Raw genomic sequence first — 19,324 nt, forward strand, 5'->3', positions numbered from 1 at the left:
GTTGCTGTTGCCTGTTCTCGACATTTCCTGTTGCCGTCCGTTATCAGTGCTGCCCCCAAAGTTGTTGTCGACTGCAGATATTTTTGCTTCGCTTCTGTCAGAGTGCGAGTGCGAGTATTTTGCTGCCAAGGAATAAAACTGTGTCTACAATTTAAATAAGCACACAAAAGCTTGGCTTCACGAGGGTGGAGGTGTCGTTCAGGGGCATAGAGAACTTTGACTGCCCGAAGTAAGTTGTTGGTGCGGGGATTTGCAAGAGTTTCACTGATTTAACCCTGAGAATGAGTGCTTAGCTCTTCTGCTGCAAAACTAAGCAGAATTTTACAATGAAATTTGGCTCGATTTGAGAGGTTTTTGGTTCTAGGGGGGACACCCACAGTTTTAGAAACATTAGTTTCATGAACCCTAGAAATGCAACAGCCCAAGAGATAGAGGGATTGGTTGGATATTTCCTTAATTCCTTTCCTTTGCTTTCATGTCCCTTCACATGACTTGAGTTTTTACTAGAGTTCAACAATTTTGGCCTTGAAATAGGTTTATTCTCTTAGTTGGGTTTGAAACCAGAAAAATACTAGAAATAATACCAGAAAATATATGAAAAAATACCTGCAAAACTACTAAAATATTATCATGTTTAAGAAAGACATCTGAGAAAGATACATCTTTGCCTAAGGGATTTATCCTCCAGTATCGCAGTTTGGACTGTGAATATGAATTTGATGCAAGCAGATTTGAGTACATAATTTACAGGTAAACCATCCGCAAATCCCTCTTCAAGTATTAAAACTCCACTCAAAATTCATTCAATTAAATCCCACAAAAACTGTCCCACAAATATGGGACTTTTCGTCCATTATTTCCCTGCCAAAAATTAATCAAAACTCCTGCTTAATTCGATGGAAAACCAAAGCAGCCAAACATTCATCCAGGCTAAGCCTGATTGAAGCAAACGTCATCTATGGCTCGACCCCATCCCCGAGGACGAAACATCATCGGGATCAGGATCATCATAATCATCATCAGTGGCAGCAGGAGCGGGAGCGGGAGCAGGAGGAGCAGCATAAAAACTAATTAAGCATCACATTTCACATCCAATTCGCTTTCTCTCCCCCGAGTATCCCCACAAATGGTAGCAAAAATAATACGAACATTCGGAAAAAAACCAGGAAATGCGGGAAAAATAAAGGAGAAAAAGGGAGAAAGAGGAAAAACAAAACCGAAATCGAAATATAAGCCAAATAAATTTGCCGTTCAGCAAATGCGCTTTCATAATTAATATGAACAACAAGGGAAGAATGGGAAGGATGGGGCGGATGGGGAGGAGAATTAGAGTCCGGGAGGAGCTGCCATGACAGCAAATGGAAATGGAAATGAAAATACAGAAGGAGCAGGAGAGCAGGAGTCAGCAGAATGACGGGAAAACTTCAATAACTTTGAGTCCTTTGGCTTCAGGATTGATGTGCATTACATGAGGACTATTCCGTAGCCGCATCAACATTCGGCTTCTGGATTCTGAATTCTGAATGAAAACAGAAACGAAAGCAGAATTGGTGAAAGAACCGTCCTCTCACCTCGGGGCCCCCCACCGAAAACATATCGAAAATCAAACAATTGTCTTTCGTACGTACACAATGGAAACACAACATTCATTGTCTTGCAACGCCCCGCAATTGATGTGTTGCTGCCACCAGAAGGGGCATGGCATACAGAAGGAGCCGCAGCCGGAGCCGGAGCCGGAGCTGGAATCCGGAAAGGAAAGGACAAGAAAAGAACACTCGGAGAGCATTGCATGGTTTAATCAGCAGCTTACAAGGGTAAACAATGGCGAAAAGCAGAGAGAGAAAGGGAGTAAGAGTAACGAAGAAAGACAGGGAGCGAGAGAGGGAAGGGGAAGGGGAAGCCAAAGCCAAAGCCAAAAAGTGCACTACGTTTCGGTCCATGTCCATCCATCCATTCATTCATTCGTCTGGGGCTGTAAGCCGTTTTGGCCCCACAACGAAAATGCGATCCATCAAAATGAAATTGAAATCTTTTGCTCATTTTTGAGCTTCAGCCCAGGAGTGGGATAAGAGGGGCAGGGTGACAGGGGGGAGGAGGAGATAAGAGGGGTGTGGCTACAAAAATTGGGATTGAAATTCGTATTTGGCATTGCAGTTTGTCTTTGGCTTGACTTGGCTGAATGCTGGCTGAATCCTGGCTGCCTCCTTCTTCTCCTTCAACGGTTACGAGAGTATAAGCCACCGTCCTCCATCCTGCATCCATCCTGCCTCCCCCTGCCTCCTCCTGCTGCCCTGCGATGTCAATCAATGTCAATAAAACAATTACTGTCACTTGCAGCTGGGGCGGACAAGGACAAGGACGTGGACGTGGCACAGGGCGAACGGGTAACGGGGTACGGGGTACGGGATACGGAAAACGACTTTGGACTCTGGTGTCATGTTCAAGAGACGGGGTCGGTCTGCGATGGGATCTGTGGGATCTGCTCCTGCAGTTGTCGCAGCTGGAGTTTTGAAATCGAAGCAGACAGCAGGCGGAAGGAGGAAGGAGGAGGGAGGATGGAAGGCGGAAGGCCACTCAACAAAAGTCCACAGCCCACACGCTGCGAAAGGGGACTCGCATCTATCCACCCACTTTTGAAGCTATCGGAACCACTTCGAACCGTTTTTACTCCCTCGCCTTTTGCAGAGTTCCTTCTCTTTGGTGGCAAAGTGTTTGCGGTTGTATCTGTATCTTTCTCTTTCTTTCCGTCTCTGTGGCAATAAAACTCCTTCACGTAACTCCATCTGCAATCCCTTCCGTCTTCTGGGACTCAAACTCCATTGCCACTGTGACAAATCGTTTGCTTTAGACATGGCCCTGCCCTGCCCTGCCCTGCCATTGGCATAATCGTTCAGTCATTGCTGTTTCTGTTGCACAACTCAACGGGATTGTCCCCCTCTTTGCTGTGGCCCTCCTCCGCTGGCAGTACTACATTGTCTGTAGTTTTGAGATACATTGTCTCCGCATCGAAGTTGCGTTGACAGACATCGCATCGACATTGGCTGGAGGTTGCTGCAGCAGCAGCAGCACCACCAGCTGCATGCATTATACATGAGAGAACCACAAAAACCTGAAGGAGCGGAGCAGGAGGCCCACAAGGCAGTAGCTGGCGACGTGAGTGAGGTGGCAGAAGATGAAAGAAGCCTTTTGGCAACCCCATGACAAACTTTGTGTTTAGCCAACATTGGAAATTAAAACTTGCCAGGGAGAGAGAGGGGGGAAAGCGGCAGAAGGCAACAGCAGGGAGAAAACTGAAGAGGGAGAAGGCATCGGCAAATCATGAGGAAGAGGGAAAACTGTGGACTCGCAACTAACATGAAAAGTTTTTGGTATCCGAATCGCCGAAAGGGTTCCAGTTCCAGCTGCCACTCGAAGAGATTGTATAACTGTGTGATTGGCTCCAGAAATCACAGGTTTCTGCTTCACTTTTCTGCAGATGTCAGCTTGAACGAACCTCCGATGATTGGATGGAATTGGCCTTGGATATTGCCCAATACTGACTGAGGAGGGAGCCCAATGATTAGGTGACTGTTCAGGTGGGTTCTTGCCAGTTGCTAGACGATTTATGGACAGATATTGAATGGGTAGAGGCTTTGAAAACGATTGAAATGTTGCTACGCATTCGATTTCCATGAAACCAAATAAAGGAAATGCTGTTATAAGGGATTTTTCTTTTTTTTTCAATACTGGAGAGGTTTGTGTTTATTTTAACTTGGTTTAATGAAAAGCAATCAGTTTTATGGAAAATTAGGGAACATTCTCCTAAGCGTTTTACCTTGAGAGAAACCATTCCGACTGGCTTTACTTTAAATTTCTGGAATTTCCCGAACTTTATTTCACCTGGTTATGCCACTTTCGAACACTGAATCAAGAGGAAGAGTTTAAGAAAATCAACATAGAAGTATTCCAATAATGAGAAGAGTTTTGAGAATGAAATTTGATTAGTTTTTATTCTTAGGCTATGCTTTGGAAGTATTGAAATTGAAAATTACTCGATTTCGATCACTTTTTCTACCATTATCCAGCACTAAACATAAAAGTTAGGTTAAAATTCACTACTACTCAAAATATTCACACAATTATCAAGACATTTGGCCATTCCATTCCAGAATAATCACTAGCCAATTATCATACTATCCCATCAGTAAGTTGTCAATACCTTTTCCCATTCAAACCATGAATCCACTGATGCATTCTAATTAGTTGATAGATTATGGATGCCTAATACCTGACCCTCCCCCTGCCCCAGCCACTGTCCCAGCTCCATCTGCCATTTGGCTTAATGAATACAATTACAATTAGTCAATTAGCTAATCATCTTTGTCCTTGTGCTCGATTCGAATACTCAATTCAGTTGGCCACAGACATAGCTTCTGACTTGCCTTCATAAGTATGCATATGCTTAGGCAAAGGATAGGGATATATCTGTGGCTGTATCTGTATCTGTATCTGAGGCTGTATCTATGACATGTTCCCTCGGTTGACTCGGATACCCACGGATTGGATCACTGCATTATTCATGAAGTAAAAGGGGAGAGGGATGCATCATTCGGTTTGGGGAAAGTGACAAACGAGCTGTAAAAATTGTACCACACAAAACCAAATGAAATATTCACGAAATTGTCGGAAGGAACTGCTAAATGAATTATAAAACGTGCACACGCTCTCGCTCTCATGCTGTAGGAGACAGATGAATAGAGCTCCCAGGTCCCCGCCCACGCTCCCCTAGATATACGCGAAATGTAGTTGGCGATAGCAGGGGGAAGGGGCACAGATGATGTCAATAGATGATGATGATGTGACACTCAATGATGATGGATTTTGGCGAAGGAAAAACGGAAGTTGATGTCAATAAAAGTGGAAAAACAGCAGGGAAAAAGCACAGGAGTGGAGTGCATGTAGGGAATATGACGTGCATTTCGGATATTCATAAATAGATGGATAGCTGGAGCTGGCGAAAAGATAGCTAGAGATATAAATGAATGAAGATCGATTTACGTAAGTGTAGAAGGATATTTGGAAGCTAGGACTGTGAGAAAGATAGGAGAATACTTAAAGTACTGAGAAAGCTCTCTTAGCGGACATCTTCTTGGACTTAAGATACTTCTTGGGCGCATATTTCTGATGGCTTTAACCTTGAGTGTCTAGCAGCAAAGACCTAAAGGCGAAGATTGAAACTCCATCAGAAGACGTTTCCCCGAGGCCTCTGCTGTTTCTATTCCAAGCTCCTTCTCCAAAACCCTCTTTGTCCCAATGCAAGCCCCCACAGAAAGTCACAAAATAATCGAATAATAATGATACTGCTGGCAGGAGGACAAACTCCGTTTGCCATTTTGCTGCATGCAACAAAGTGTTTCGCCTACAGTTTGGTCGGTGGGCGCAACAATGTCTCCAATAAGCATTTGCATGCTAAGCTAAATTTCCGTGTGGACAATGCCAATGGAGAGGGAGGGAGGGAGGGAGGGAGGGAGGGAGGGGAGCTGGGGATACGACAAAATGCCATAAAGTAGTGGAGAATGCAGCTGCCACTGCCACTGCCACAGCACACCAATGGCCAGTGGCAACTGGCAGCAAAGTTAGAGTCGATGTCGCTGTCGCTGTCGATGTCGATGTCGCCACTGACACGTAAACTATTTGGCACGCAATGCACTTGGCGACTTGCTGATGTTGACGCACATAAAATGCCAAATGCTGTGAAGGATGCCGATGCCGATGCGAGGAGCAGAAGGAGAAGGAGTGGGAGGTGGAAGGCGTCCACAAAACCCGCCAAGCAATTTGCTGGATACTGCCACGGAGAAGCCGTCTGGCAGGAGCATAATGCGATTTGGGAATTGATTGCGCCAGGCACGAGACAAATGTGTGAGCGGGTGGCTGGATGGATGGATGGATGGAAGGAAGGATACTCTATTCCCAACCACAAGAGCAGGTCCTCTAAACCACCCATCAACTAGCTCTCAACCCTCGACACCCCCAACCCCTGCCCCGCATTCACATTCCGCAATACAACAATATTCGGGGCGGCGGGGGGGGACGGAACGGTACGGTACGGGACTCATTTTACGCAAATTACATTCTGCGTTTACCCCCAACAAAAACCCAACGAAAAACCAACGAAAATGGGAATCATTTTGTATAGAGTTTTTAATATGCCATTCATCAGCAGGGAACGCGGCGAATGCGGGGTATGCGGCGAATGGATGCCCGGCCACTTGTAGACTGTTTGTAATCCTGTCATTCATTTGTGACTTTATTGACATGGGCCTGGGACAGGACAGGACAGGACTCGGGCTAGGGGGTTCGGGACATCCGTATGGTCACGTGTTGGCAACAATTCAATTTGAAACTCGTAACCCATATCCCACCTCCCACTAACAGGAGGCACAGGCGGTACGACACACCCACAACAGGCGGCAGCAGCAGCAGCAACAGCAGCAGCAGCATGACGCACTCATTCATTCATCTCTCATGGCTCTCCTCATGCGGCTTCTCCTCTCAGTGGAAGTCTCGTCTGTCCACTTTGTCCCATCATACACTTCTGTTTTGTAACTTGCAACAGGGGGAACAACATGAGTAGCAACAACTGTATGTGTGCCTGCTGTATGCTGCTGCTGCTGCTGCTGCTGCTGATTGCGTTGACAACATTTTGCCATTGTGTGTCATCTCATAAGCCACATAGAGATGTGCCAATACAAATCAAAGCACGAAGGGTAATGCACATACGAACGATTTTATAGAGCATTTGCCAAAACATTAGGGTTAGAGATAGGGAGATTTTAGAATGTAATACTGTAAAGAAGAAGAGCCAACTTACGTTTTTTTCCACAATAATATATAATAGACATCTGGTAAATTGAGAATCTTCTTTAGCTTTTATTTGCTGAAGCATCGAACTATTCCTGTCCTTCGTCTTTAAGTTCCTGTCGTTCCTGTGTTCCTGTGTCGGCCGCCAATGTTCCTTTTCAGGCAATACAATATTGAGAAAATGGTTTCAAAAACCTATAATACTCGGATTATAAATATTAAAATGTAAACAAAAATCTATTAAATCATATTCCTTTTATTTACCTTTGAACATTGTAGATCTTGCATCGTTTTCCATTACAAATGTCTCTTCCTTCATATTAGGACAAAAGTTCCATAAAATGCGCTTACAGTCTGTAAAACTTTAGGTTAGGTTAGGTTTTTAGGTTAGATTAGGTTTTATAACATTTATAGAAATTTGTGGAAGGATATATCCATCTCTTTATATCTATCATTATTTCCGATGGATTATGACTTTTCCTGCTTAGGGTTTACCAATTTTTGCTTCATTTTTATTAATAAATGTCGTACAGGATATAAAACTCCGCAGGAGTCAAACTTTTACTCCGATTATTTCTACTCATAATTGGGTTCGTGTCACGATTCGTTCTGCCACAACAAGTGGCACAACCACAACCCCCTTCGATGTTCAGCGCTTTGTCGTCCTGTCCTGTCCTTCCTTCTGTCGTCATCGGCCTACTATATGAAAGACAGCTCGTAAATCACGCAAATGTATGCACCCCCTGGCCACGCCTTCACATCGATGGCCGCCCATATTTACCGTAGCAACAACTGGCAACGACTGGCACTTTTCTGCCAGTGACAGTGGCAGAGGCAGTGGCACCACCACACAGCCTTTGACAGGAGTGCCATAGCCCTCGATCCCTGCCCGATTCCAATTTCCAATGGTCGGGGCATCATTTCGCCATTGTGTTTATGGAAATTCCGGGCATCTTACCCATCCCACCCTTCAGCCTATGGGCCTGCCCCGTTCCACTCATTGTTCGGCTGCCTGCTACGACGTAATTGCAACAATTTTCAGATGACGCATGCTGTGTCCTGGTGTCCGCCTCCTGGACCGTCCTCCTACGCCCTCCACCAGTCCCCTATAACATGGCTGCCAGGACTCTGTGTCTCACTGTCTCGCTCTCTGTGATTTACTTGTTTGGGTTTTGATTTCCGTTTGATTTGCGCCGTACCCGTACCCCATCCGCCCCAAAGAGAGGATCCAGGCGATTGGCAGGCAGGCAGGCAGCAGTAAAGCATCTTTCGTTAATCGCTTCCATTTTGGAGCACCCGTCTAATGGTTTAATGAATTCACTGTCTGGCCTTCTTCCTCCTTTTACGAGCAAAACACTTAAATGCAATGGCCGAATATATTTCACAATAGAGTGGAAAAGGCGTAGACTGTCGACTGTCGACCGTCGACTGTACACTGTAGACCCGCCGCTTAATTATGCGCAGGCAGCAGCCAGACACTGGAACCCTAAACCCATACCCAAGCCCAAACCCATGCCCGAGACTGAGTGCCCGAAACCCTGCCAAATCCTCACTCAATCCAAAGCCCCCCTTCCCCGTCGCAGACTATGGGCCGACACGCGTTTACAAGCTTTTCAGCGTTTCAGCATTTCAAAAATTTGTGCACAAAAGCTCAAAGACAAGCAAAAGCCATTGCCGCGCATCAACTAGCAACAACAATTATTAATGGGTGTCGACAGGAAGGGCAGCAGGAAGGAAGGCAAGCCATGTGTATACCCTGTAAGAGTATGTTGGTGGAGTTGTATAGAGTATTCCATGAAACACTGATACACATACCTGCATGAGCAAACAGTCGCATATACTCGTACTCCAGCGATCACGCGGTAATCAGCTTCGACGATCGTCTTAGCTTCGCGTCTCGGTTTTTGTTCATTCTTTCATTCCACCCCACAACGCAGAACGACGTCACCAGCTTCGCTGTAGGCAGAGCGAGAGAGCAATACTTGGCTTTGCTTGTTTTATCAGATCTGCAGATCAGCGCGCTGGCAGAGCACAATGAAAATAGCAAACACAATTTTTTCTAGTTCTCTCTTTGCCGTTTTGTTGCCTTTGGGAAGAGCAACAACACATTCGTTTCTACATCAGATTTCTGCCTAGCATTCGAGTGCTTTCAGAGTCTTTTAATCTAATACTGCTAAAAATGTACACTAATTGTTTCGAAATATATCAGCATATACCCTTCCATCACTTCTTTAATATTTACAGGGTATCCACTGAAGGGTTGACCGTCTGTTCGACAGCCAACGCCTCACTCCCAATGGCCACTGTCGCTGCTGCTGCTGCTGCTGCTGTCCCTCTCATCTATTGAATGTGGCATGAAGCAGAAGCAGCAGACGGACAGCAGCAGCAGCAGCAGTTGCCATAAGTAGTCTCTGGTTGAAGTCCTGGCAGAAACACAGAACTTGAAGTTGAAGCCAAAGCTAAAGCAATAACAGAAACAGAAGCAACAGAACCAGAAGCAGAACCAAAAACAAAAGCAGAAACAGAAACAGAAGTAGAAACAGAAGCAGAAGCTTTTCCCTTCATGGGGATGGCATTTTCCATAAGGACTTTATTACTTTTTCATTTCGTTTCATTTCGTTTTAATTTTATTATGAGCCAAAATGGCAATGGCACTTTACCACTGGACCAACTCTCGAGTGGATGATGGGCGGGTTATGCTTCCCCCACGCCACAACCGTCCACTCAGTCTTCTGTCTATCTCGCTGTCCCTTTTGAACGGAGAAACAAGTGTAAGACAGACAGAGAGAGAGAGAGAGATACAAGATACAAACAAGTGTCCAAAAAACAAAGGGAATTATGCCAATCCAAGGAGAATGGAGACGAGAAATACTTCTCCAGAGAGAGAACCGAGGGAGACGAGTTCTCCATTTCTGCCGCTGCGAAACAATTTTTAATTAAATTTTGTGTGTATTTTATACAAATATGAATAATTATTTATGGCAGAAGCACACAGCCACAGATACAGATACTCAGATGCGAATGCAGACACACAGATACTGCCATATAAATATGCGTTGGCGGCAGTTAATTCCGACCGGCTGGCAGCCATATATATTATCTGCTGTCTTAAAATAGAAAATGAACATAAGGCGCACATTTGCCATATCTTTTATGGGGATCGGGGAACCGGGGAACCGGGAACGGGAAACGATTAATTGTCGAGGCTTCGGCTTGGCTCAAAGTGTTGCTCTGCATTTAAATTGCAGATGATTATTTAAATTTCCCCATACAATTTACATAATGAAGGTCGGCTCTCCACTCTCACTCCTCCTCGAATGCTCTGCTCCTCAAATTAATCAAACAAATTGCTCTCTTTCTCCTTCTGGGCCCCACATCTCGCGATTCTCTTCTCTGATTCTCATTCTGATTCTTTGGCCATCCCGAATGGGGATTTTTGGTTATTGGAGCCGCCGTCGCCCGCGTCTTTTCCGGCGATAGCCTTCAAAATGTAATTTGCAAAAATATTTGCTTTCAATAAAATTTAGACACTGTGGGTGGAAAAGCTGGCAAGTGGATGGGTTTTCCTTTTTACTGCTGAGCTCAGCTCAGCTCCGCTCCGCTCAGTCCGGACATGTGCACACTTTTCACTGGGGAGTTCTGCGAATCCATTTATCTATCATATTAATTTCCACAAATTGAATCATTTTATTTCTGGATTCGCTTGTAAGAGATCCTCTCTGGGAATTGCTACAATTTACAAGTGTCTTACAACTTAATCAAAAACCAATTTAATGATGTAATTTCTTAATGGAAATTGGTTCCCAGAAACGCCACGAAATCTGTCATTGTGTTATTTTAGTAATGCTTGGAAAGTGGGACCTAATGGGCAATAATAAAACATGTGCCGGCCTGAGAGTATAGAATCGGTAGGTAAATTACACTAGAAAAATACCAGAAAAATACTATACCTACTCTTAAAGGATACCTGAATAAATACTAAAGTGTGGAGGTGTTCTTTTAGAAGGTATAAATCTTTGTAGCAGCTCTTCCTGCATTTACTTGTGGATGGATTTACTTCTCTTTACTCATCATTAAGGACCTCCTAGCAAACCCATAAAAGCACAGCACTTCAGAAAGTGCTCACAATCGAAAAATTTTACCATTTATTGCCTCTTTGTGCGATGCCGAAATGCCGAAAGCATATTCCAGAACAGCCTCCTCTCACCCGCTAACAAATGTGCCCAGCATTTCGCTATGCACATTGCGAAATTTCAATCAGTTTTCTCATTTCATTCGAATCATCATTTGGCATTTCAGCCAGACGGACGTTGTCCAAATGGGGGGCTGGTAAGAGGCTTTTTGTATGGCAATTAGCTTAATTCTATTAAAATTCGCTTCGCCCCAAAAGTATGCAGCAGAATCAGCAGTTGAATGCCCTTGTTGGTGTATTGCATTGCACATGTTGTTGTTGATGTTGTTGTAGATCCTGGAACCCATAGCTTATGAGCATCCATTCATTCGATGGCTCTTTTGTGTGGGGCCCTGCTGCTGCTGCTGCTCGGCTTGTAATACATACAATATTATATTGCCCTGCACTGTCCGCACACAATGATTATGAATATTATTATTTTTCAAATAAAGAACAAACAGTGTAAACGCCATGTAAAATATCAATTTGCATTTAGCATATTAATTGAATTTTTGTTTTTGTCATATTGTCTATTTTGGGCGTTTGGAATGATGATTTGTGTGCGCTCTCTGTCTTTCCATTGTGCTCGGTGTCGCTGTCCCTTTCTTTGGTGCTTTTCGGACAATAATTGAATATTCGAATATTTATATTTCATCTCATTTCGCAATCATCAAACCACAGCGCGCCCGATCCCTCCTGTCGGTTTTATTGTCATGTAAACTGCCATTTGCACACACACTCACAGAACTGCACACACAGATACACCACACAAAGGTGATTGTCATTCATTTGACTGTTCGTCCGTCCGTCCGTCTGTCTGTCTGTCTTGGCCATCAGGCGCTGTCCTGTTTGCCAATTTGCCACACTTTTGCGTTAATTATGAGTCAAAATCAACGCGTGGCAAAAATTCCTTTGTCTCTCCCCATACATATCAAATATGTAGGATATATCTATCCTATCTATAGCATATGTATTTGTATGTGCAATAGATGTGCGCTTCCATTTTTGTACATTTGTTTTCGATTAGCTGCAAGCGACAAAGTCAACAAATCAATGCAACTCAAACAGCGACAGAGGCAAATAGATTCCAAGAGGAGTCGCATGCCGCATGCCGCTTGCCGCTTGCCGCATGCGGGGGCCATCCCTGTGTGTTTGTGTGCTTTGTGGCCCTCGGGGCAGACATTTTCTGCTCTAAATTCCATTTACTTTGTTACTGCATAACCCCGAAAACAGCTACAAAAATATACATATATCATTCGCAAAATGTAACCAAACGCATCCATCCACAAGGGCCCTCCCTCTCACGCTCTCACGCTCCCTCGCCTTCTGCCCCGGGCAGCTCTTTGGGGCAGAAAGTGGAGTACAAAGTTGCAATTAGCGTGTTGCAAATCGAACATTTTGCAATTAATTATAAAGCATGGCAAAGAAATCATTTTGCGATGGCAAACAAAGGATGAATCAAATGTGATTGCAAAGGATAGAAAATAGTGGAAATAGAAATAGAGAGATAGTGAGACAGAGACAGAGACACACACACAGGAGATAAATTTAACTTTAATTTCGGAATAGTTTCAAGTCAGTGTGTGAATGCCAAAGGATACAAGTGCGAGCTAAAAGGATATAATTAGTTTACGGTCATTAATAATTGCACAAACAAAGGCTTAACGATTGACGTTTTAAAGGGTTAACGAATGGCAATTATGCAATGTAATTAATGGAAAATTAAAGCTAATTCTCAGAGATAGTAAAGGAGTATCGCCAGGTATATTGATGTCCAGGAACGTGTGCTGCTCATTCTTTCTATCCTTTCAACTCCTTATATAGAGGTCCTTTATATTCTCATTCTAATACTTTTATTTTTCTGGTATTTTTTTTATATTTTTATTATTTAATAGTATTTGCCTGACATTGTTCTATTATTTTCTGGTATTTTTGTAGAATTATTAATTGAAATAAAATATAATCCTTTTTTCTGGTTTTTTTTTTGGTATTTCTAATATTTTTATAGTATTTTTCTGATATTATTCCAATATTTTTTGGTTTTTTTTGTAGAATTATTAATTGGAATTTTTTTAATATTTGTATAATTATGAATTGAAATAAAATCTGAATTTATCTACTTTACAACTCGTTCCCAAAAACTCCAATAACTCAATCACTGCGCCACATTTATGGATATCTTTTACTAGCCATAAACACCTCGTTTCGTTTCGCAGGGATTATCGCCAACTCATTATCCGCATCCATCCAGACGGTAAGGACGTTCGGATATTCTACGAGTACGAGTGAGTATTCCCACAGAGCCATTTTCCATTTATCCCCAGCCTCAAGCCATCTTCTCTCGCCATGATTTCCCCAGATGGCACTTAAGACTCTTAAGCGCGCGCGCGGCATGGAAGGGAAGGGAACCAAGAAAAGAAATCCCCACATAAATAAGAGACGAGAAACATACACAGAAAAATGTGAAGAAAACATGTGTACTCGTATTCGTCGCTGTCGTCGTCGTGTGCTTCGCGTATAAATAAAAATGTCATCAAAAGCATTTAAAAATTTGCAAAATGCGAAATACAAAATGTGGCAAATAATTCAATTTTTTTTGGGCACAGACGACGACTCAGACAAGCCATGAGTGGACCATCCCCCGCTGGAAATCTAAGGAAAATGCATGGAAAATATTCGCATTTTCATGCTGAGATTCTGTGAGCAGCAGTTGGAATTAGGACGATTAGATTATTACGCATACTTGACGATTTATGCGATTAAGAATAAATATAAAATAAAAGCCGCAAAACCCGGTCCCAAAGGAGCGGATGCCATGCAGAGGGGGTGGGAGGGTTGCAGCATGCATCTCAGAGGGGTGGCTGGTTCCAGTTTCATGCCAGCGAAAAATTGTTATTGTTGAAACATCAAAAGCAAGGCAGAGGGACAGAGAGAGATGAGCTCTAGATGCTGTCATCCCCCAGAGACGCGACCAGCACCCCCACCCCCCTTCTCTGTGGCAGAACGAAAACGGAAATACCAGAATCATATTAAAAAATGCCCCAATGCTGGGGCAACCGTCAAATCATCTACGGAATTGTCATCAAATTGAAAGCTTCCCAGCAGCTAAGCTGCAACGCGTGGCTGACTTTTTTTGTTGCCGTTCCATTCCATTCCACTCCGTGGTATTATTTTTTTATTGTCATCATTTATGGCCTGCCAGACGAGTGGGTGATGGCTTTGGAAAACCCCTTTTCCTTTAAGCCAAACGGAAAATCAATGGCTAGTGCTCTTGAGTTCTCTTTTCAGGCGACTGCTCTCTTGCAATTAGCACAGATAAAAGAATAAAAGAGGGGGGGAAAAGAGCGAAAGGGAAAGCCATTAAAGCATTAAAACTTGAATTCAATTTAAAACCAGCTGGCGATATTTTTGATCCCTTAATATCGGTCTTTAATGCCCGACTAAGCCTCAATGGGCGACGGACCGACCAAAGAGGGAGGGGCATTTGTCAAAACAGAAAGAATTATGAACCGGATTCATATGGCGTTTTCTGGCTGGGTTTTTGGGTTGGGAATGATATACCATCTATCTTCAGGGGCTTATGATTCGCATAATAGTTTGTTGGGATTTGTTTGGTTTTAGTGAAACAAAATATCGGCTTATGAGGAGCAAAATCGCATTGAATTTTCTACATTTCTTTTGATTTTCGATGAGGTTTTCCAACATTTTAGTGCGGGAAAAGGGATTTGCACTATAAATTATATAAATGTATAAATTTCCTTTGTGTCATTATAGTTTGGTGTCTTTAAAGCACTACGATTTGGTTTATTTATGGTTTCTTTCTATGTACAAATATCACCATATTTCGAACAAAGTTGAACCTTATCCTGAAAGGCTTCTTTATCTTAGGTTTTGAATTAAAAAAACCATTCATTGAACATCATTCTGATGAACAAATCAGTGGGTTTCTGGCGAGGAGTAGTGCTGCAACTCCTGTTAACCATTTCTGATACCATTTTGAATGTTTAATGAATAATTTCCATACTTTCCACCTCAACAATCAATCAAATACATGTATTCTCCAACATAAAGATCACATTATGCCCATTTAAGCTCTTCAATAGGCCATTAAATAAACTTGTTTAAGTTCCAAAAACCAAGTTCCATACATATTCAAAAGTCTAGCCTTGTAGAAAAGGACATTGCACTTACCGAAACACTTCTTTGGCCGCCATTTCGGTGTCGCGACAGTTTTTGTGTGGCTTGCGGCTGCTGATTGGCACAGGATCTGGATCTGGTCTGCAAATGGCTTCTTGGTTAACCCCCCACTCCGGCTCCGGCTGTACGCCCGAAAACCACTCTCCCCACACTGCCAGCCCCCCGCCTCTCCGGTGTCTGTGTCTGGCCTCCTTTGTTTGTTTGAGCATTTAAATTGAACAAGTTGCCAATCGATTGTCGATTGCTGTTCTGTTGCTGTTGCAGCAGCGCCTCGGGGCAGGCGTGTTAATAAATCGAGTGACTCTCATGTGTCGATAATTATGCCATTGATTGCTTAATTGCAATGCATATGCATTGGACATGCCCTCTTCCCCACCCTCTGGGCGGCAGGGATCTCCATCTCCTCGCTATCGGAGAGCCTGTGCAATTCCCGTGCGGCGGCAGTGGCAGCGGTGCGGCTCGTCCTGCAATTTAATTGTAAGCTTAAAGTACACACTCAGGACACACCGATGACGAGGACTAAAAGAGGACTCGGGAGCTGGGAGCTGGGAGTCGGGATACGGGACACGGGACGCGGGACCATGTCGTTGTCGCTGCCGCTGTGGCACTTTGCATGCATTTCATTTTAATTTAATTTCAGCCGCCTTTTGCTTTCATCTTGCGCCTGCCAAAGGACACTTAGCAGTCGACAGTCGACAGGGCTCGTCGTGCCGCTCGAGTGTCTCACATGTTTGTGTGTGTATGTGTGTGGCATGTGCAACAACTTGAATTATGCACATGAGACTTGGCAGGCAGACCCACGGGCAGGCAGACCCACGGGCAGGCAGACCCACAAAAGTGCTGCTGCCTTCGGGCGACCTTTAACAATTTAACCAAATACGCAGCACTCGCACTCGCTCTCGTCCTTCCTCACAAATCAACATAATGAAGGATCCTGCAGTGGCAGCTGTTACTGCCACTGAAGCAGTAGCTCCTCGTGCAGCTCCTGCAGCTCCTTCCGATGATGATGATGGAATAATGAAGAAGCTTCTCGTGAAGATGCAGATAATGGAATGCCAATCAGCAATGGGACAGGACAGGACAGCGGCAAGGAGGTGATTGCCAGTGAGAACGAGCACAGATCGTAATTGGTTTATTCAAACGAAAGGATGCTGCTGTTCTCTGGCAAGGAATATTCATTCGCAGACTTCTTAATGGGACGTCTCCTTCTCGGAGAGCCAGAGGTGAGAATAATTGTGCACCTGAAATATATTTAATGTATGCTTGACGATACAAAGAACTTCGATTTACATTACCTTTCATATCCACTGAATTTCTCTAGACAACGTATCAATGAATCCTTCCTTTTGGTGATGATATAGTGAAGATCCAGCAGAAATATTCCAGAATTGGGGAGAATTTTGAAAGGAAAAACAGAAAAACATTTTGAATAAAGTATAAATAACAGTGGGAATATTTTCTGTAGAGGCACACAGGCCTCGACATCAAGATAGCCCATATTCAGATGGAAAATGGATCTTTGCTGGAATGTTCTAAGCATAAATGTGGTAGAAAATACCACAAAATGTTGAAGATGATTTACATTTCTCTAAAGAGAAGTCCTACCAATGAAAAATGTATCATTTCCAGACAAATGTGGCAAGATATATGATGGATATATGGGGAACAATTGTGTAATATTTTTGGTTAGCTTCTTGGCAATCAATGAAGGATAATTCCTACATTTAAGCAGATCAAGTTCCCAATTATGGGCCCAAGACTTCTCTGTAATATTTATTTTACTTTCTAGACATTTCTACAAGAAATCATCAATAAGTTCCTTGCCATCTACTGCTTTCAATCCGCCACAAAAGTTACCTCCAATCTATTTCCATTTTCTCATTATCAAATATACATGTTACGTATCTAAAACTAAACACACATGCTGCCACTAGATGACTCACAGATACAACCACAAACAGACAGACAGACAGACAGATAGACGGATAGACAGACCCAGAGAGAGAGATACTCCTGCAAATGACAGCCATTTCCGGAGCTGGCGTCATTTAGTCGCATTTTCACCCAATATGCCATGAGTGCCTGACAGCTTGACACACTAGCACTCACATCATTCACATTATTCACTGTACCAAATACTCGCACTTGCAGTTCGATTCATTGACTCTTCAGCACACTCTGAGCACTGAGCACTCTGCTCTGACATTTTGGTTTATTAAATAATTACGCTCTAATTGCAAAAGTGACTGCGGTCGAGGGCCACGGGGGCTCTCCAAAAATAATGTCACAAGTGTATGAAATAATGAGTGTTAGAAAAGGGTTCCTTGGCTATAGTTGCGGCTCTCATTAGAGGCATTCAATCAACTCGATTGATTGGGGGCCACAGGGCCCCGAACGGGGGGGAAAGGGGGCCCAAACAGTAGACCCCATCAAAAAGGGCGATTCTTGTAGTTTTTCCCGCTGCCCTTTGTTGGCCTGGCCTGGAATACTGGTATATAGTAAATATTTATCCTATGCAAAAAAAATTACTCTAAAGAACTGAGGGTTTTTCTTCGAAATATATTCAATTTCCGCCGCTTGTGTCCACAATTGTCGGCGGGCGGCAGAGCATAAAGAATTTTCCACCTATGTATGGATGTATATTTATACGCTTTTCCAATGGCCGCTGTTCAGGCGCTTTTTTGGCTGTATTTTGTTTCCATATTTTTCGCCCATTTTTCACGTGTAATAAAAAGTAAATTCTAGAGTCACAACGAGAACACACTGTTAATTGAATATATATAACCCCGAAAATTTGTTCAGAGCGAAAGAGTGAATTAAATTTCATGTAAAAGGAGCTTCCAATGGAGATTGATGTGCGGTGGAATGGAATTTTGGTTGTAGCTAAAAATACATTGGTTTTGAATGGAATCAAGATTGAATGGGCAGCTAGACAATGAATTTTGAGTGGAAAACTATAAGCAAAGAAAGAAAAAAAGAATTGGCAAATGAAGGACTGAATGGGAGGCCTTCTCAAAGAGTAGAGACTTACATATATTCTTCTTTTCCCTCAAAGAGTTCCAAAATCAATCGTCATCGAATGCTGAAACTAATCTTAAAGTTTTCGAGAACTTTAGGATCGTTAACTAAGTCGGGGAGGGTCCGAAAATAAACAGTTCTTAATGAGAAAAAGACGGAAAAGGCATATTCGATATTCTTCTTGGAAAAAGTTCAAAAAAACATATAAACTGCTAAAATTTCAGCCCATAAAAGTATAATAATTTAAGAAAATACCTATGTGAGCTGTGGAAAATAAAACCCCATTTAAAGTATTTTTTTTCCATGAATTCTTCAACAAAACTTCACCTTTATTTTTTTCTGTTTGCTACCCTTTGAACCTGATTTAATTTTCTCCCTTAAATTCATCTTTAATTCATCTGCTGGCAGGCCGAAAATCACACCCAGGCAATCCCCACTGTAGACCCACTGCATGCAATAGCATGCCTCGTCGCTTGGGTCGCTGCTGCTGGCGCTGCTGCCTCGTTGTGTGCCGCGGACAGTACGTGGCCATAATTAAATGTCGACATGCAACACGGAACGGAACCGAAACGCTGGAAAGTATGCCACACACACACACAGAGAGGAACAGAGAGAGAGAGAGAGAGAGAGTGGAGCAGAGATTCTTTTTCAGGTTTTGGTTTAGGGAACGACGCAAACCCTGCGGCCTCCTCCACCGGGGGGGTGCTCCACGAAAAGGGGTTTTTAGAAGGGGGAAAACCCATGGAAAGTGTCGGAGGAGGGTGTCACGAGTAGCGCCTCTCTCTCTCTCTGCACGTAATGATGTAATAAAATCATTTCACACCTCATGAAATGTCGGCAATTTCCGTTGAAATTCGATTGAACTTCCGCACTGGCAGTAGCAGCAGCAGAGGCGTGTGGGTCGGGCCTATGCCTGAATCCTGTTACGGCTACGGCTACGGGTCCTCGATGGACGGTCCTCCTGTGTGTGCACTAGTGGACTAGGCACGACCCACGGCATGCATGTACGTGGCATGTATATCATTATACTCCCCCACTGCCACACTGCCGCACTGCCGCACTGCCAGTCAGAGGAAATACATTCCGAGACTCCCAGCC

The sequence above is a fragment of the Drosophila persimilis genome, unplaced genomic scaffold (genome assembly GCF_003286085.1).
Source record: "Drosophila persimilis strain 14011-0111.01,24,50 unplaced genomic scaffold, DperRS2 tig00000191-arrow-pilon, whole genome shotgun sequence".
Lineage (NCBI taxonomy): Eukaryota > Metazoa > Arthropoda > Insecta > Diptera > Drosophilidae > Drosophila > Drosophila persimilis.